At 46.2% G+C, this 20,713-nt stretch overlaps 1 long non-coding RNA gene across 4 annotated transcripts in view; it reads right to left on the bottom strand.

Annotated features, from left to right (window-relative positions):
• LOC111561696 overlaps nt 1-20,713 on the bottom strand; it is a 25,969-nt gene continuing 5,256 nt past the window's right edge. Inside the window, exons 2-4 of one of the 4 annotated variants that reach the window (XR_006584059.1) lie at nt 19,948-19,998; nt 13,816-13,909; nt 1-2,051 (exon numbers count right to left, since the gene is read on the bottom strand). This is a non-coding gene — a long non-coding RNA (uncharacterized LOC111561696). Of the gene's footprint in view, nt 2,052-12,120; nt 13,910-15,436; nt 15,607-19,947; nt 19,999-20,713 lie in introns of those variants that run through there. The other 3 variants (XR_002744367.2, XR_006584058.1, XR_006584057.1) reach the window with 3 other exon arrangements.

Genomic DNA, 20,713 nt, shown 5'->3' on the forward strand with positions numbered 1-20,713 from the left:
GATAAATGCCTATTAGTGCAATTGCTGGGTCATAGGGTAGTTCTCTTTTCAGTTTTTTGAGGAACCTCCATACTGTTTTCCAGAGTGGCTGCACCAGCTTGCATTCCCAATTATTACACTATTTTTGATTGATATACTGCTTGCAAGAGTCTGGGCATCTACTAAAAGCTTCATGGTACTATTTCATTCAGTCCTCACAACAACCATGAGTAGGTCATACTTATCCCCATTTTACAGATGAGGAAACTGAGGCACAGATTGATTATGGAGTTTCCCTAAGTCCCACAGTTAGTGTACACAGAGCTGAAAGGACGATTTAACCCCAAAGTCTGTGCTGTTTTTGACTGTCACTAGAGAGGGAACTTTCTGGAAACCTGAGATTTTGAGACCTCTTGGTTGGAGGAGAAAACTGCCAGAGACCAGCAATGTGATGCCCAGCCAGCCACACCCACCTTCAGTTTCTTGTTTGCCAAATGGATCAACCATTAAGAAATGATCCCCGAGGGTCCCCATGTCCTCAGTGGCCTGGTTCTCAGAGGAAGACTTCCAGGGGTGGGTGACTGGTTGACACAGGCCTGGGGGTGGCGATGCTGGAGAGGAAGCAATCCTCCGTTTCCCCTTTCATTTCTGCATAGCTTGGGCTTGCTTAAATGTTTCCTTGGTACACCATGGATCCCTTCCATGCATGTACTGTTCTTGCCCTGGCCCCTGTGACTGTCCCAGAGGGTGGATCTGCCCTGCCTCTTCCTCTGGATTTCCCCTGGAGCCTCTGTGGTGCCTGAACACCCTCAGAAGTCGGGGGTGGGGGTGGGGGTGGGGGTGGGGGACGAAGACTTTTTCTTACAGCTTGAGCTCTCTGTCACATGCTTCAGTGTCATCCTCAACAAAGAGTCATCCCAAATCACAGGATCAAACCGATAGGTCCTTTATCCAGAAGCTAAAGACCAAACAGTTGGCAGAGGCAGATCAGTGGGATCTGGGGTTGTGATGCAACGAACCAGGTGCCAGGGTAAAGCCCACATGCCATGGAAGAAGAGCAGAGTGTTTTCAGGATCTCACCACTCAGGGCCGGGAGCCCCACAGGCCGCTTCCTGTTGTTTCCAGGTCCAGACAGCCATTGTGGGCAGCTGTAAGGGCTCTGGGGAGTGGGTGGCCTTTAGAGAAATAGACTGCCCTAGGGATATGGATACCAATAGGGTCTGGAGGGGGCTCTGCATTGATGATCCCAAAATAAAATACTGAAAGGGCTTTATAAACTGTAAGATGCAATGGCCCCTTATTAGAAGGCAGAGCAACAACAAAGGGGCTGCCCAAGCACCAGTGGATCTGGGTTCTGGTTCAGGCTCTTCTCTATCAGCTCCAATACCTACGGTGGGTTATACGACCTCTGTGTCTCAGTTTGCTCATCTTGAAAATGAAAGTTGGGTTGAGTAACGATAGCTCTGGGTCTTTCAACCCCAAGAGTCTAGGATTTGGGGTGACTGTCTGCCCCCAACACTCTAGGCCTTGCTGAAAATTGATGGCACAGAGATAGGAGTCCATATGCCCAGCATATGGCACATACTTGGCACATGACAGACACTTGAAAAACACCGTGGCTAAGATTTTCACAGTCAAGGGAATAACACTGGCTGGCATTTACTGAACAGTTACTATGAATAACCCCATGGTCTGTGTATTCTTTATGGCTACACAACAGGTTTTCCCAAAACTTAGCAGCTTAAAACAATAGTAAACATTGATTATCTCATATAGTTTTCTGTGGGTCAGGAATTCAGGAGCAGCTAAGCAGAGTGGTTCCAGCTCAGTGCCTCTAAGGAGGTTGCAGTAAAGATGTCGGCTGGGGCTGCAGTGCAGCTTATATCTTAAGACTTGACTGGAGCTGGAGGATCCACTTCCAAGATGGCCGACCCACATGGTCGGCAAGTTGGTGGGCAGCCTCAGTTCCTTAGCACGTGTACTTCTCCACAGGGTTGCTTGAGTATCCTCAGAGCATGTGGCTGATTTCCCCCAGATGGAGTGATCCAACAGAGCGAATGTTCTCTAATGACCTAGTGTCAGACACGATACAATTATTTTCCACTATACTCTCTCTATTGGTCACACAGACCAACCATGATATAGTGTGGGAGGGGACCACAGATGGGCATGAATACCAGGAGGCAAGAAACTTTGACAGCTATCTTGAACAGCTATCACGGTCTAAGTGTTTTATAGCTATTAATTTCTTTATTAATTCATGAGGTTGACACTACTATCATCCCCATTTTATAGATAAGGAAATTGGGTCCCACAGAGATTAGGTAACTTGCCTAAGGTTACACCTCTAGGAAATGGCTTGGGGCATTGTTTGTGTCTCTCCAAAATCATATATCAAAGTACTAAACACCAGTGTGATCATATTTGGTGATGGGGCCTTTGGGAGGTAAGGACTAGTGGCCTTAGAGACACAAAACAGCCTGCTCTCGCTCTCTGTCTCTTCTCACACACATGCACTGAGGGAAGGCCATGTGAACATACAGCGAGATGGCAGCCATCTACAAGCCAAGAGAAGAGGCCTCAGAATGGAGCCCACCTTGCCTGTGCCTTCGTCTAGGTTTCCCAGCCTCCAGAGCCGTGAGAAATAAATTTCTGGTGTTTAAGCCACCCAGCCTGTGGTATTTTGTTATGGCAGCCTGAGCAGGAGAAGACAGGACTTGAACTCAGAGAGGCGGGCTGCTTACCCTTGCTCTCAAACTTGCCCTCCCTCTACGGCCCAGTTGACACTGGCCCTGGGCTGTGCAGAGAGACTCCCCTGACAGTGGGGTCCAGATGGCATTTGGAAGGCTTGCAGCAAACTCAAGGTTCCCGGGGGCTCAGTGCTGACCCGAATGTTCAGGTACTTGTACTCCAGAAAGACGGTCTTGGGGGCCACCTGCCCACCCCCCCTGGCCTGCTGCTCTCCCCCCACCAGCCTGAACCTGGGGTTTGCCACACACACCCTCAGGACGATCCAGATCATAAACAGTAAGCAGGAGGAAAACAAACTATATTTAAACTGGCAGTTGCTCCATAAACAAAGCTAAAAGACAAGTGACCGTTGGGAACAGTAGAAACACACGTAAAGACCAAGTGTCAATACCCATAATACGTTAAAGTTTTAAAAATAAGCAAAGGATACAAAAAGGCAATGCACAAGAGAATAAATGACAATGCCCCCTCGCCCAAAACAAAAACAAGCAAGAGGCCTCTCCTCACTAATTTTCAAAATCTCATTAAAACCACAATAAAATCTAATTTTCCCCCTACCAGATTGGCAAAACTATTAAAAATTAATAATATACAACTTTGGTGAAAGTGTAGGGCAATAGACACTGCCACTACCCTTGACCTTGGGGCGGGGGTACGATTTTACAAAGTCAAACTGTAAAGTATTTATACATGTGACTCAGCAGTTCTATTCTGAGGCATCTATCTTATCAAAATCCTAGAAAGATAATGACAGAAAGATATATTTAGCCAACTAGAGACACTTAAATAATCAGATCCATAGATCCATAGATCCATTTAAATACAAGGATGTTTTTTGCAGTATTGTTTGTAGTGGCAAAACTTTGGAAACGACTCCAATGTCCACCAATGGAACGAACAAATAAATTGTTGTGTAGTCACACCGTGAATGCTATACAGCAGTGAGAATGAACAAATATTGCCACGGGCAACAACATAGATGAATCTCAAAGAATGTTGAACAAAAGAGTACGTACATGATTCTGTCTTTATAAAGTTCAAAAAAGCCCTAACTAATCCGAGCTGTTAGAAATCAAGAGAGTGCTGCCCTTGGTGCAGGGGCCGGAAGGGGTCACAAGTCAGACTCTGGAGCACTGGTCATGATCTGGCTCTTGATCTCAGTTTGAGCTATTCAGGTACACTCCCTTTGTGAGGGTGCTTTGAACTGTATCCTTGTGAATTGTGCACTTTTCTGAATGTATGTTATACTTCAAGGAAAAGTTTACTTAAAAATCAAACAAAGCATACCCCAATAAGAATTCCGACTGCCCATGCAGAAAGTACATATATACATAAGTATTTCTCTAATTTTAAAAAATGACCTTGAGCTTTCTATATTGAATACCAGTATCAAAAGATGTCGGCAATATATTGTTAGCCACAAGCAGAAAGACAGACGTCGTTTGTATGTAATCTGATTCTTTTCTGTTAAGATTATATCTGTGTTTATGTTAAAGAAGCGTAGAAATCAGAAATGGTGTACAGGCATAGAAAATGGCTGGAAAGAAATCCCACTTTTTAAAAAGTCACTGTTCCTATGGATTAAGTCTCAAAGAGCTCAGGCTTCTTGCTGAGGTCCAGCAGGAAACCCGAGCTGCAGCTGAGGAAGCTGGGCCGTCACCTCTGTCAGAGCTGGGCCCTGGCCAACAGGCCAGAGGGGACTTAGGAGCAGGGTTTCTGGAAGCACTGTGAGAGGTGAGCAGCCTAGGACCCCTGGAACACCCAGGTCAAGGCCTTAGGGAGTGCGTTTAGAGGTCATGGGCCCTAGTGGTAGTGGGGGAGGGGAAGAAAGAAGGGGACCTGATTTAATCATCACTGCCCTATGAAGCATGTGTGATGATCTCCATTTCTAGATCAGGACGCCAAGGTTAAGTACCTTGCCTAAGGTCATACAGGTCGTAAGTGGAAGAGCCAGGCCTTGAACCCAAATCTGTCTGAACCTTGAGTTGGGTGCCCTGCACTGGGCTGGGGAGGGAGGGGCCCAAGACAGCAGAGAGGAGCGGATTGTCTTCAGACTCAGACTCAGAAAGCCAGCCCACCGGTTTTTGGCAGGGGCCACCTATTAGGGGTTATAAATGCAGGTTCTGCCTAGTGCCTGCAGCCAAGCCACCCAACTGGGGTCAGCACTCAACCACTAAATATGGCCCCAGGGGCTGCTCTGTTAACTCAGCACTGAGACCTCCAGCTCTGGCTGCCAGCAGCCTGGAGCCCGGCACCATCCAAAACAGATCCCAAGAGTGAGAGCATAGTCTGTCCTCTGTGCCTCTGAGCACAGCCACCCCCTAACCTCCCAACGCCCCTTCTACTCCCTCATTCTTCTGCCCCTACTCTTGGGAAGGAACAAAGGGTGGGGCAGTGGTGACTGGAAGAGTCTGGGTCCTGGATTCAAGTCCCTGAAGTTTGAGTCCAGTGTGACCTGCTTAATTGTCCTAAGTGGCTTAGAACAAGCCAAATTTCTGATTGTTGAGGCTGGGGGCTAGGGTCCGCAATCTGTGGTTGGGAGCCTACGACATACCAGTTTTATTCAGTCCTTACGACTATGAGAAGTAGGTATTAGTACTCCGTTTTACAGATAAAGAAACAGAGGCTCAGAGGGAAGTAATTGGCCCAAGGTCACCCACAGCTTTGGCTCTGGAACCAAGGAAGACCTAGATTTTTGAGGCTCGCCCCACTGATTGGCGGTCTTGGGCAAGTTACTTGACCTCTCTGAGCCTCAGTTGCCTCATCTATAAAGGTGATATTAAATTAATATCCAACCTGTAACGTTATTCTGAGGCTTTTTCAAAGTAATGTTAAAACTCTTAGCATGGTATCGGGTACAGAGAAGGTCCTTAGTTAACATTATTATGACAAATTCAATTATATGACCAATGTGAGGCTTCACTCCCCAAGAGCAGTGGGGCTAGGGAAAATTTTTAACCTTTCCAGAGTAATCCAAGATGTCTTCCTGAGAGAAGTAACATTTCCGTCCCATTTTTACCCCGAGACCATAAGTTCACTGGGTGTGGGTGTGGTTGTGGGAGGGCTGGGTGTGGGGGTATTTGGGAGAGGGCGGAACAGCTGATGTTGCCTCAGTCTGATGTATGGGGGTCAGGTCAGGTCTAAACACGGGCAGGCCACCAGACCTCGTTCTCGGAGAATGTCCCAACAGCCCGCTTGGGCACCTTGGATGATAAACAAGTTGTCACCCTCCGAGCCCCAAGTGAACCTGATAAATCCTGGCAGAGCTGAGGGAAGAGTAGAGGCCCATCTATAAATACTCCATGACTCAGGCTCAGCGTCCTGTTGAAAGAGCTGCTTGTGTTTATGGCTCTGTTGCCGTGGGGAGGTCCTCCAGCACTAGGGATGAAGGTCTAGGCCACCCTGAGGTCTTAGACCACCGATTTTGCTCTGCTGGGGCAGTTGTGGGTCTGCAGCTTAGTGTCCGGTCCATTATGGGATTCAGGAAATCTCTCACCTCTGGGCCTTCTGCGCTCAAGAAATGAAACATGTTGGTTCTCCCTGCTTTAGCCGGATGGGCTATGAGGCAGGATTGCCTGGTGGTCGGGCACACGGGTTTTTACGGTGCCAGAAAAATGTGGGCTCAAGTCCCAATTTCATCCCTGAACTTTGTGACTTTAGACCAGTCGCTTTACTCTTCTGAATCTGTTTCCTGAGCTATAAAATGGGGATAGCAACGGAAATACCTTCACAGGACTGTCATGAGGACAAGAAAAGAGTGCACGTAAGGCACTTAGCACGGTAACCAGCACGCAGTAAACCTTCAGTTATAGTAGGTATTGTACTTACAAATTAAGCTATCTGTTTAAAATTCTTGGAAAAGGGGATACTTGGGGATTTGATTCCCCCAAAGAGACATTTAGGGAGTTGGTGGTTACCCCGACCTTTACCATCTCTCTGTTTCCCAAATATGAAGAGTCAAGGTATGAAGAAAACAAGATGGTTCCCAAGATTGGTAGGGAAAGGGCAAGGCACTGTCATTTATCAAATACCTACTGTGTGCCAGCTGCTGTCACTTACATCATCATCTCATTTGACTCCTTAGCCACCCTATAACTAACTCCCTGTAAACCAAGCCCCAATGAGATATACTGAATGGCAGAGCTGCGATTTGAACCCATGTCTGCATGCCTCCAAAGTGCTTGTTGTGTGTGTGGCCCCCGGCATGAGACTCCCTGGCTGCTTCCCTGGTCTAGGAAGGTGGCCAAAGCAGGGATAGAAGTGAGGGAATGAGGAAGGAAGAATCAAGGAGCTTAGCAACAGTCTGGGAGAGTGTAGAGAACTAGAAGGACAACTGGAGATAGAAAGCTGGTTGGGGAAGATGTGTAGCTTTGAGGTGACTGCTTTGTGGGGTCAACCAGTAGACAAAATGAAACTGAACCTAGAAGAAAGATCAGACTGGGATGGAGACAAGAGTCCTTTGCTCGAGACGGTCTGAAATGACTTCTGAACTTACAACTCCTCCAGACCCTCTCGTGTCTGGCTTTGAATGTCTTCTCTGTAGCACCCACCTCAGGGCCTTTGCATGTGCTGGGTGCCCTGCGTGGAATAGTCTTCCCCTTCTCAACTAAGATGTTACCTCTCCAAAGAGGCCTTCCTTAGCACTCTATTTAAATAGGTCCCCATCGCATTGTTCCTGGACTCAGCACCTACTTTGTCCAACTATTTTTCAAAATCTATAATTGTTTTAATCAATTTCCTTGTCAATTGTCGTCCCCACCCCCAACCAATAAAGTACCTGTTCCATGAGTACCAGGATTGGATGAGCTTGTTCACTGCTGTATCCACAGCTCCCAACATACAGTAGGAGCCTAGCAAATATTTAAGGAATGAATGAATGACCCAGCCCTACCTATCTCCTCATATCCCCCTTTTTCTGATTCTCTGCTCCTTTGAAACTGGTTTCCCCATCACGCTCTCCTCATTCTCTTCTCCTATGTGCCCCTACTTGGAATGCCCTTTTACCTCTGCCCCTTCAAACATTGCCAAAGGCTCAGCTCCTACTGGACCTCCTCTGGGAAGCCCACTTACCCCTGGATCAATCGCCCTTGTGAAGTGAACAACCTGTACAACTGTGCGTGATGGCCCTACTCCAAGCACCACTACTTATATGTGACCTTGAGCAAAGTCACTTCAGCTCTCTAGGCATTTCCCGCCGTTAATTCTATCCTTGGGGTTTTATCTAAGGGAAATAATTCAAAAGCAGAGAAAAGCCAAAAATGCCCAAAGATGTACTCTGAAGCATTATTTAAAATAGAAGAAAAAAATGTAGGGGTCCCTGGGTGGCTCAGTCGGTTGAGCATCCGACTCTTGATATCAGCTCGGGTCATGGTTTCGCCCCACGTTGGGCTCCACACTGAGCATGGGGTTTACTTGAGATTCTCTCTCCCTCTCTCTCTCCTCCTCCCCTGCTCTCTCTCTCTTTCAAAACAAATAAATAAACTTAAAAAAATAAAAGAAAATAGAAGAAAATTTTTCAACAACAAAAATGTTGAATGTTAACCACAATAAAAGCTACTGTTTGTTTACTGAGTGTTTGAACAGGCCAGGCAGCACGTGGGGGCATGAAGAGCTGTTGTTAAGAGCACGGGTCGCAGAGCTTCAGCTCTCTTGTGATCTTGAGCCAATGACTTACCTCTTTGACCCTCAGTTTCCCAATCTGTAAAATGGGGATGATGACGGCTCCTACCTCATTGGCTTTTTGCTGTTGTTAGGCAAACTTTCTATCGACTACAATCCAAATACAGAAAGGTATACAAATAAATGTGCAACTCAGTGGATTTTCACAGACACACACAAATATGGTCCTGTAATCTGGGCAGTTTTGAGGATCACATGAGACAACACCTGGGGAGTGCTTAGGGTGCCAGTGATGAACGGCTAATGTCACTCGTGCTGTATTTCATTCGCATTGTGCTAAGCACTTGCCACGTATTATTTTTATTAAATCCTCACGGTAACTACCTTGTAGTGGCTACAAGGCAGGCACTGATATTACCCTGATTACAAATAAGGAAACCTAGATTCGGAGAAGCTAAATATACTGGCCAACGTCACAAAGTTAATAAATGACAAAGGGGAGAGAGGAATCCAAAACCCTCCTCCCCAACCACTTGATTCCCCTGAAATAAACTAACAAGTCGACTAGTCAGTAAAAAAAAAAAAAAAAAAAAAAAAAATTGGGTAGTCAATGACCAACTCAGAAAACTGTGGTCTTCTGAATTCTTGAGTCAATTAAATATTTATTGATAGGCTATGTGCCAGGCACTGTTGTAATCACTGGAGACACAGAGCAAGTGAGATCGAAAAGTCTCCTGGCCGGGGCGCCTGGGTGGCGCAGTCGGTTAAGCGTCCGACTTCAGCCAGGTCACGATCTTGCGGTCCGTGAGTTCGAGCCCCGCGTCGGGCTCTGGGCTGATGGCTCAGAGCTTGGAGCCTGTTTCCGATTCTGTGTCTCCCTCTCTCTCTGCCCCTCCCCCGTTCATGCTCTGTCTCTCTCTGTCCCAAAAATAAATAAACGTTGAAAAAAAAAAATTAAAAAAAAAAAAAAAAAAGAAAAGTCCCCTGGCCTCACAGAGCTTACATTCTCTGTTAGGAGAAGACAGACATGAAAATTAAAATAAAGATAATTTCTGAGAGTAATAAATACTATCAAGAGAAGAAAACAGGACAGTGGGATGGACTGAGACTTACAGTCAGGGGGGCTGCTTCAAATAAGATATAAGCCCTGGTGGCTCAGTCGGTTAAGCATCTGACTTCAGCTCAGGTCATGATCTTGCGGTCTGTGGGTTCGAGCCCCGCGTCGGGCTCTGTGCTGACCGCTCAGAGCCTGGAGCCTGCTTTGGATTCTGGGTCTCCCTCTCTGCCCCTCCCCTGCTCAGGCTCTGTCTCTCTCTCTCTCTCTCTCTCTCTCAAAAATAAATATAAAAAAATTAAAAAATATATTTAGCAGCCATTCTCAAATATCATTTTGCAAACTAAAACCTGGGAAAAGGTAACATAAAAAAGAAGAAACCACGATGATCACTATGACAGTTTTGTGCACACCTCGTCCCAGCCTTTGCTAGACGGACGGACAAAACTGTCAGAAAAGTGAAAAAGATTTATTGAGGTGGCATGATGATGAGGCCTTTTTAATTTCTTTTTTCCTTTATGAAAAATACCTGCTTTTGTCACCTGACGGTCTACCTAATGCGTTTAAAGTTAAGAAAAAAGAAGCAGCATCCCAGGAGTCTCACACAGACCAAAGAAGACAGTTCTCAGGTTACTGGGAAGGCTAAGCACATGAGAGGGATATATCATCTTAGCAAACATGCTGTGCGATCTCAAGCAAGTTACGCTCCCTCTCTGGGCCACAATACTGAACATGCAGACTGCCTGGTACATCTGACAAAAGTGGGGTCCCTCATAGATGAAGGAAGGCACTGGCAAAACCAAGCTACATGCTATTCATGTAACACATACTTATAAGAATACTTTTTTTTTCAATCGCAAGAATAAAAAAACGGAATCAGTAATAAAAATCAATCCAGAGAATGAGAAAACAAGCCATGCATGGGAGGAAATATTTGCAAAAGACATGTTTGATAAAGAACCGTGACCCAACGTCTGCAAAGAACGCTTGAAAGTCAACAATAAGAAAATGAACAACTCAATTAAAACGCGGACAGAAGATCTGAAGAGCTCACCAAAGAAGATACACGGATGGCAAATAAGCATATGAAAAGATGCTCAACGTCATATGTCATTAGGGAATTGAAAATTAAAACAGAAATGAGATACCATGACACGTCCATTAGAACGGCCCAAGTTCAAAACACTGACATCACCAAATGCTGGCAAGGATGTGGAGAAACAGGAACTCTCATTCATTCTGGGGGGAGGTAAAATGGCACAGCCACTTTGGAACCCAGTTTGGCAATTTCTTATAAAACTCAACATACTCTTACCAGAAGATACAGGAATCATCCTCAGTATGTGCCCAAATGAGTTGAAAACTTATGCGCACACAACAACCTGCATGTAAATATTTATAGAGGCTTTACTCATAATTGCCAAAACTTGAAAGCAACCAAATGTCCTCCAGCAAGTGAATGGATAAATAAACTATGGTACAACCATACAGTGGAATATTATTCAGCACAAAGAGAGAGAGAGAGAGTGAGAGAAAGAGAGAGAGAGAGAGAGAGAGCAAGCTATCAAGCCACTCATAAAGACATGGAAGAAATTTAAAGGCATATTATATTACTAAGTGAAAGAAACCAATCTGAAAAGGCTATATATTGTGTGATTCCAACCTTATGACATCCTGAAGAAGGCAATACGGAGACAGTAAAAAGTTCAGTGGTTTCCAGGGGGTTGGGGAAAGGGAGAGATGAATAAGTGAAGCATATGGAATGTTTAGGGCAGTAAAAATATTCTGTATAATACTATAATGGCAGATACATGTCATATACATTTATAGAAACTCTTACATGCTAAGAGTGAACTGTAATGTGAGCTAAGGACTTTGGATAATAACGACATGTCAAAGTGGGTTCATTGATTGTAAAAATGTGCCACACTGGTGCATCATGTTGATGGTGGCGGATATTGATGGGGGAGACAGGGGATATATGGGGACTGTCTGCACCTTCTGCTCAATTTTGCTGTGAATGTAAAACTGCTCTAAAAAATAGGTTATTGGGGTGCCTGGGTGGCTCAGTCAGTTAAGCATCTGACTTCGGCTCAGGTCATGATATCACGGTTCATGAGTTCCAGCCCTGCGTCTTCAGGTTCTGTGCTGACAGCTCGGAGTCTGGAGCCTACTTCAGATGCTGTGTCTCCCTCCCTCTCTATAATCCTCCCCCGTTCGCATTCCGTCTCTTTCTCTCTCTTTGTCTCTCTCTCTCTCTCTCACTTGAAATTAAATAATAAACATTGAAAACAATTTTAATAAATAAATAATTGTTTTTAAATAGGTTATTAGGGGTGCCTGGGTGGCTCAGTCATTTAAGCATCTGGCTCTCGATTTCGGCTCAGGTCATGATCTCACCCTTAGTGGGACCAAGCCCCACATCGGGCTCTGCTGACAGCGTGGCACCTGTTCGGGATTCTCTCTCCCTCTCTCTGCCTCTACCCTGCTCACGCTCTCTCTCTCTCTGTCTCTCTCTCTCTCAAAATAAATAAACATTAAAAAATTAAAAATAGGTTATTCATTTTTCAAAAATCAGTATAAGAGGGGCGCCTGGGTGGCTCAGTCGGTTGAGCGTCCGACTTCGGCTCAGGTCATGATCTCATGGTTCATGAGTTCAAGTCCCGCGTCAGGCTCTGGGCTGACGGCTCAGAGCCTGGAGCCTGCTTCGGATTCTGTATCTCCCTCTCTCTGTGCCCCGTCCCTGCTCATGCTCTGTCTCTCTCTCCCTCAAGAATAAATAAACATTAAAAAAAATTTTTTTTTTAAATCAGTATAAGAAAATAAAGAAGCATTCATTGATATAATTGTTAGCTCCAGTGGGGGACTGGGAAATTCCCGGAAGATCTTTGCTCCTTGAGGTCTGCTGCCGCTCATGCAGGAAGGAACAAGAAGTCATGTATAAGATGAAGAAACTGGGCTCCCAACAGCCTCTCTTCACCGCACACTTACTGCGCACTGAGCCCCGTGCTCCACATGAATCATTCCATTTGTTCTTTCCACAGCCGAGTGAAAATGTTTCTATGGTGCGAAAGGGTTGAAAATGATCATTCCCAGGGAACAGGAGGAAACTGAGGCTGGGGCGCATCCATCTGCCCCGACACCCAGCTGTGTATGGGAGGCTGTGCTCTAAGTCAGGAGGAGAGATTGGGAGCTCCGGGGGCTCTCTCCGCCCTCACGTTCCACACTGCCATGAGCTGGTTTGTCTTTTCTGGAGGCGCAAGTGGGGGCCCTGCTCACTCGGGACATTGGATTCCTGGAAGGACAGTGCTGTGCCCTTAGGGGACTGAGAGTCTGACTGCCTGCAGCTCAGCTTCAGGCAGGAATTTCACACCTTCCCAGACCCTAGACCACAGGTGGAGGGTGTCTGGGGGACAGGCCAAGTCGGCCTGCGAGGCTGGGAAGGGTTGTTCCCACAGAGAAAGGGCTCCTTCTCCAGTCCTCAGCCACCTGTTCCCCAGACCCGCCCTCTCCACCTCTGTACCTCCTCTTTGGAACGCTAAATCTACGGACTGGTGGGGCTGGCTGGGTATTAATAGCTGGAGTCTGACGTTGGTGCTGATTAGAAAGGCATCCTGGCAGCCAAGACCTCTGAATGCCTTTCAGCCCATCTCTCCAAGCCTCCCATGACCCTGAAGAGGATGAGGGTGGCAGGATGATGATGATGATGATGATGATGATGATGATGATGATGATAATGACATACCAGTTACCCTGCTTTGAGGGCCACAGTGCCAAATGCATCACCCACACTGTTGCGTTCAATCCCTACCTGTACTTTTTAGTACCTCCGCTTAATAGACAGAGAAATTGAGGCTGGTGAGAGGTCAAGTAAGTTGCCCCAGGCCTCACAGCAGGGAGCAGCCAGGCAGGGACTCAAAACTGTCTGCCAACAGCAGCAAGCGCTCCTGTGGGTGACAGAGCCAAAGACGTGTGTCCTGCTCGAGTCCCGGTAAACACGGTGGCCCAGTCCCCTTAACCTCCAGGAGCAGAGCTGACTCGTACCAGGGATGGGAGGGGATGAGCTTCCAGGCAGGACAGGGCCTGTTCGTCCGAGGGGCAGGGCCAGAGCCAGCCTGGGAGAGGAGGTGCTCTCCCCGGGCTTCTGGTGTGGGGAGGCGGGTGACAGGGAAACCAGGCCTGTGATTACCCCTCTGCTCACCTCTTCTCTTGCGGTTCTGGTTCTCCCTCCCTCACACATCTCTTCACTCCTTTGAGGTGTTTGACTATTTGGGAGAGACAGTCAATCACAGGGACAGGAAAGCAAAGAGGCCCATTTGTCCCTGGGCTCGTAGTCACAAAGGCCTCAAATCTAGGCGCCTGGCATTAGCTTTCGAGGGGCGGCGTGGCACAGTGGTCGCTTAACCACTTACCGCCAGACTGCTGGGCCTCCCTTCCAGGTCTGCCATTTAGGGCTGTGTAGCTTCGGTAAGGTTCTTGAACTGCTCTGTGCCTCTTTTCCCCTGTCTGTAAAACAGGGAGAAACGCCCACGTCCATAGGGTTGTTGTGAAAATCAACCTAGTTAATAAAAGTAAAGGGTACATTTCTGCAAGCTTAAAAAGCCTGGCACAGGGGCGCCTCGGTGGCTCAGTCGGTTAAGCGGCCGACTTCGGCTCAGGTCATGATCTCGCGGTCCGTGAGTTCGAGCCCCGCGTCGGGCTCTGTGCTGACAGCTCGGAGCCTGGAGCCTGTTTCAGATTCTGTGTCTCCCTCTCTCTGACCCTCCCCTGTTCATGCTCTGTCTCTCCCTCTCTCAAAAATAAATAAAACGTTAAAAAAAAAAATTAAAAAAAAAAAAAAAAAAAGCCTGGCACAGAATAAGCGCTCAATCAGTGTTACACTCCATCATCGGCTATTTCCAAGCGATGTTCCGTGCAGAATAACAGAAGGGAAAGGAGACGTTCATCAAGGAAACTTTAAAAACTCCTCTCCCATACTGCACCATTCAACACAACCACATTTACTCCATTTCCTTCCAATTATTCTCCTGTCCATCATTTTTACAACTCGACAGTCACAGCGTACTGAAAAGCCGCGCAGCCTTGGGACTTGTTTTTCATTTAACGTGTTATCCCAAACGTTTTCTATAATCGTCGAATAGGATGGAACTGAGGGCCTGGTCCGTGCTGAGCGTGGCTCTGGGCTCTGGGCACATGGCCACCAGCGGGAACAGACAAAGCCAGTCCCTCTAGGAGCTTACACTCTAGCGGGCATTGCCTTCAGAACTCATTCTTTTCCATCGGGGTCTCATCACACAAACAGAGAACACAAACAGGAAGTGCCGAGTTCAAGGAATTTTTACATATGTACTCATCCACGTCACCATCACCCAGGTTAAGATCCAGAACATTTCCATCACCCCAGAAGACTCCTTCACCTTCCCCATCAATAACCACCCCACTTCCACAAAGATTAGTCTCACCTGTTTAAGAAGAGGACCTACTCTTTTGGGAATGCCTACTTTCTAATGGCTGCAGAATATCCCATCCTATCGATATATCGTTGGACACATTTTTTGCTTTCAGTTTCTCACTGTTCTCAATAATGCTACAGGGACTGTCGCATTTTCAATTACCTCCTTAGCCTAGACTCTCAGAAATGGGATTGATTTTTGAAAGGGTACTTACTAAACATTGACAGGTTGCTTCCCTAGAATGTTGTAGGGTCCCACCAGCAGTGGGAGGAGCAAGCTACAACCACACAGCATAACCAGAGTGCAGCTCAGGCACCTGCCTTCTTGGCTAGAATCGCCTAGAACTTTAAGAATTCCCGGCATATAATACAGTGCCACAGAGGTCTGACGGGCATGAGAAAGGCTCACTAGGCAGCATCTCTCTTGGTCCTGAGTTTGGGGCTGAGCTTTACCACATCATCTTTCACCCATGGATTAACAAAAACCAAGCGGCAGAGGCAGATTCAATCACTAAAGCAGATATCAATCTAGGAATTTACCAAGATACATTGAACAGTCAGGGAAACAAGAATGTGCATACCGGCGTGCCCTCTCTCTGTTAGAAGGCCACAGGGAAAGCCAGCTTATGAGAAAGTTTCTCGGTGGCTCAGTCTGTGTTCCCCAGAAGGTAGGGCTGGTGAGAAGGAAGCTCTGACATGTGAGGAGAGGACATCTTATCTTCAGCTCAGCGGACTCCCTCAGATCTGGGTCCTTAAGGAAAACTGAGGTCAGCCCCACACTCTTTGACAATTCCTCCTTCTCATGCCAAATTTCCAAACCCCAGATCCCGTACAATCTCCCACCTGCCCTTCAGTCTAATTGTCCCCTCTTTCCTGGTCACAGCCTCATCTACGCCACCACCCATCGCCTCTGGCCTAGACCTTTGCAGCCAACTTCCCGCCGTTCCTCCCGCCACCCTTGGTCCAACCTCCACCTGGCAGCTAAGTGATCTTTTAAACTGCAAATCTGATCATGTTTAAAATCTCTACTTAAACCCCGTCGGTGATGGAAGGATGAACGGGTAAGCAAAATGTGGTGTGTACATACAATGGAAGATTATTCAGCCTTAACACGAAGACATGCTGATGCCTGATGCATGAATTGAAGGCATTATGCTAAGAGAAAGAAGGCAGACACAAAAGGACAAATACTCTTACATATCATACAGTGCTTTTATGACTTACCTGGAATAGGCAAGTTCATAGAGACAGAAAATAGGATGGCAGTTGCCAGAGGCTGAGAAGGAGAGGGGATGGGGAGTTAGTGCTTAACGGGGACAGAGGTTCAGTTTCGGAAGACGAAGGAGTTCTGGAGATGGATGGTGATGGCTGTGCCACACTGTGAATGTACTTAACACTGAACTGTACCCTTAAAAATGATCAAGTTTGGGGCACCTGGCTGGCTCATTCAGTGGAGCATGTGACTCTTGATCTCAGGGTCGTCAGTTCAAGCCCCATGCTGGATGTGGAGACTTACTTAAGGTTAAAAAAAAAAAAAAAAGTCAACTTTATGTTATATATATTTTACCACAATTTTAAAAAACAACTTCGATGACTCACTTTTATCTCAAGATCCATAACAGGGTCTACCGGACCCTGCAGGATCTGGCTCCTGCCTCATGTTGGACGTTTAAGGCTGATCAGCACACCTCTGCCCCCTTCAGCTGGGGTTGGGCCCTATTAAGAAACAGGAACAGGAACCCACAAACGTATGGCCAACTAATCTTTGACAAAGCAGGAAAGAATATCAGTGGAATAAAGACAGTCTCTTCAGCAAGTGGTGCTGGGAAAACTGGACAGCGACACACAGAAAAATGAACCTGGACCACTCTCTTACACCATACACAAAAAGAAACTCAAAATGGATGAAAGACCTAAACGTAAGACAGGAAGCCATCAAAATCCCAGAGGAGAAAGCAGGCAAAAACCTCTTTGACCTCAGCCACAGCAACTTCTTACTCCACACGTCTCCAGAGGCAAGGGAAACAAAAGCAAAAATGAACTATCGGGACTTCATCAAAATAAAAAGCTTCTGCACAGTGAAGGAAGCAATCAACAAAACCAAAAGGCAACCAATGGAATGGGAGAAGATATTTGCAAATGACATCTCAGATAAAGGGTTAGTATCCAAAATCTATAAAGAACTTAGCAAACTCAACACCCCAAAAAACAAATAATCCAGTGAAGAAATCGACAAAAGACATGAACAGACACTTCTCCAAAGACATCCAGATGGCCAACCGACACATGAAAAAATGTTCAACCTCACTCATCATCAGGGAAACATAAATCAAAGCCACAATGAGATAACACCTCACACCTGTCAGAACAGCTAACATGAACAATTCAGGCAACAGCAGATGTTGGCGAGGAGGGAGAGAAAGAGGATCTCCTTTGCGTTGTTGGTGGGAATGCAAACTGGTGCAGCCACTTTGGAAAACAGTATGGAGGTTCCTCAAAAAATTAAAAATAGAACTACCCTGTGACCCAGCAATTGCACTACTAGGCATTTATCCAAGGGAAACAGTTGTGCTGTGTCGAAGGGGCACATGCACCCCCATGTTTATAGCAGCACTATCAACAATAGCCAAAGTATGGAAAGAGCCCAAACGTCCATCGATGGATGAATGGATAAAGAAGATGTGGTATATATATACAATGGAGTATTATTCGGCAACCAAAAAGAATGAAATCTTGCCATTTGCAACTACGTGGATGGAACTGGAGGGTATCAGGCTAAGCGAAACTAGTCAGTCAGAGAAAGACAAATATCATATGACTTCACTCATATGAGAAATTTAAGATACAAAACAGAAGAACATAAGGAAAGGAAAGCAAAAGTAATATAAAAACAGAGCAGGACAAAACACAAAAGACTCTTTTTCAAAAAATTTTAAATGTTTGATTTTTGAGAGAGACAGAGTGTGAGCAGGGGAGGGGCAGAAAGAAAGGGAGACACAGAATCCGAAGCAGGCTCCAGGTTCTGAGCTGTCAGCACAGAGCCCAACGAGAGGCTTGAACTCACCAACCATGAGATCATAACTTGAGCTCAAGTCGGATGCTTAACCGACTGAGCCACCCAGGTGCCCCCTTGAATCTCAATTTAAATGTCACTTCTTGTTTAAAGCTTTCCCTGACCTTGTATCCCTTTCACGTAAGAACAATTTCGGGTCTCTCCTCTGGGCTCATGTAACCCCCTGTGGCACTAAATGACATTGTACTGTCTTCGGTTGTTTAGGCGTCTGTCACCCTGGCTAGGCTATGAGGGCAGGGACCTTGTCTTCTTGTTTACTGCCTTTTCACCACCATCTAGCATAATTTCTTGCACATAGTAGTTGCTCACTAAATAGCTGTTGACTTAATGGATGAATAAAGTGCCCACCATGTGCCAGGCACAGATTAACTCTTTGGGAGGAGTTTGTGAAGTGATATTTGCTAACTGCCCCCACCAGTAAATAAGCCCTATTCTCCAGGACACAGAGCTTGATCAAGGAAGGCCCACAATCCTTAGTGAGCCAATCAGATCCAAAGACTCAGGACTCAATCTCAGGACTGTTGTTGAGGAATGGAGTGGCTGACTTTCTCTTTCCTGCAGGGGCAAACTCCTGAGGCTGAACCCCTGGGACTGCTGCCTACCACCTGGGCCCATCAGAGAAGCCGGCCTTAAGATGTTGTCGGCAAAGTGGGAGGCAGAATACAGAAAGCTGAGTCTCTGGTGCTATGTGAGCTGCTGGATCAAACCTTTCCTGCAACTGGTATTCCCATCTCAGTTCCTCTCAGGCACACCTGCCAACTATTCCTTTTCAGTCAGTTTGATTGGGTTTCTGCCCTTGTAACACACAACTTCCAGAAAGGCCAGGGGCAGCCAAAGCTCCAACATCTTAGTATCTGCTGAGGAGCTGAATGAATCCTCAGTTTGAGATGCTCTTGGGACCTTGTCTTGTGGCCCTCCTCAACCATATTGGCTATCAGATGGGGACACCGCCTAGCAGCAGCTCTTGGCACCAAGGACAGGGGATGGGGAGGTTGGTCTTAACTACTAGCTGCTCCACTGTTCTCAGTCCTCACTGAGGAGACAACTAGGACCCATCCAAAGACAAAACAGCTGAAGTTGTGCCTGGCCCACGACCTTCTTGGTACCCTAAATCACTTGTTTGGGGGCTGGATCAGAAATAACCATTTCAATCTGCTTGGTGGAGGTGTAGAACTAAAGAATCAGATGTCAGAGCTGGAAAGATCTGTAGAGATGAGCTGGTCCCCTCATCATGTATAATGAAGAAACTGAGGCACGGAACAGGGAGACTTGTTCAAGGTCACAAAGCGTGTTAGTGCCAGAGCTGGCACTCTCCTTAAAGGAGTTTCTCCATCAGCCTCCCCCTGCAGAGATGTGGCTGGGAAGGAGAGGGGAGAGAACATAGATGGGGATTCTCCCTGCTATGGGGAGATAGGAGCTGTTCCCCAAACAGTCACTAGTAGGCCTGGTTAGTCGTCCTTAATAATTTAGTAGTATGTTGATAACACCTTGTGACTAGCCTAGGGTGAGATGAGTTCAGAGAGTACCATGTCTCTGATAAAGCATCAGTCATGCCTCCAGAATTTCTGCAGAGGAGGAATTTAGGGCCAGCAGCCTGGTGGGAAAGGAGACTGAGCCTTGCCCTGAAGCTGCATTTGCATAGTTGGTCTACTGCTGTTACTGATTTCCACACTATTGACATTTTAAGCAGGATCATTCTTTGCAGTGGGTGACTCTCTTGTGCATTGTAGCAGCATCCTCAGTCTCTACCTACTGGATGTCAGCAGCACCCACCCTCCCAGTGTGATAACCAAAATGTCTCCAGACATTCTGCCAAATGGCCCTGAAAGGCAAGCTGACCCATTTGAGATCCATTGTATGATCTTAATTGTATGTTTAACTGGCTGAGAGGGCATGAGGAGATTCTTCTAAAAGAAGACAAGAGATAAAAATAGGAGCCACCCTCTCCTATAAGGAAAAAAAAAAAAAGTTATCAGAGGGCTGGTCAGCTCTAGGCAGAACTGTGAACTTTGACCTTACCATGCAAGCTTCCTTTCTTGACCATTTTCTTCTCTTTCATGGCTCCCATTCCTACATAGAAAAAAAAAAACTATCCATGAAAAAATTAATATTTCTATCCATGCTAAAAGTGAGACAAGCAGGATACTATAGTTAAAATAGTTGAACTTCAAAACACAATCGTTATACTCTTCAGATGTGAGCGTTCCACTGTATGCAAACTATATCTCAAAAAATTAATTAAGAAACACATGGGCATTGTAGTCAGACCAGGGTTCAAGTCCCAATTCAGATATTTCCTAGCTGTGTGACTCTGTCTTCTTAGAACCACTGCTTCCTCGGTTGTAAAAGTGTCCTGTTTGCACAGTGCTGGCACAGGGAGGAATATGAATATTACCTATTTTATTTACATTTATAGTACCTATTTATATTTATCTGTATTTTACAGGCAAAATTGCTCCCCAGTGATTTGCTTCCTATGGACCTATCGTAATTAGGGGCATCTCCACCTGCCTCTTTGCATGGGACCCCTTTGTTCAGATAGGAAAAGTAAAGTCTGGAATCACAGCAATTTATAGGACTTGGACCTGGAGTCTTGGGTCCACCAATGACTTCCTAGGAACTTAAGTTACTGAGTTCCTCTGAGTCTCCCTTTTCTCAGCTTAGAAATGGTGTACTAATACTACTCATTTCCCAGGGTTCTTGTGAGATTTTACAACGTGGCTCTAGACCCCTCTGGGAATTCACACCTGCCTTAAAGGCTGGGGCACCAGCTGTACTAATAGAA

Source organism: Felis catus, chromosome C1 (genome assembly GCF_018350175.1).
Source record: "Felis catus isolate Fca126 chromosome C1, F.catus_Fca126_mat1.0, whole genome shotgun sequence".
Classification (NCBI taxonomy): domain Eukaryota; kingdom Metazoa; phylum Chordata; class Mammalia; order Carnivora; family Felidae; genus Felis; species Felis catus.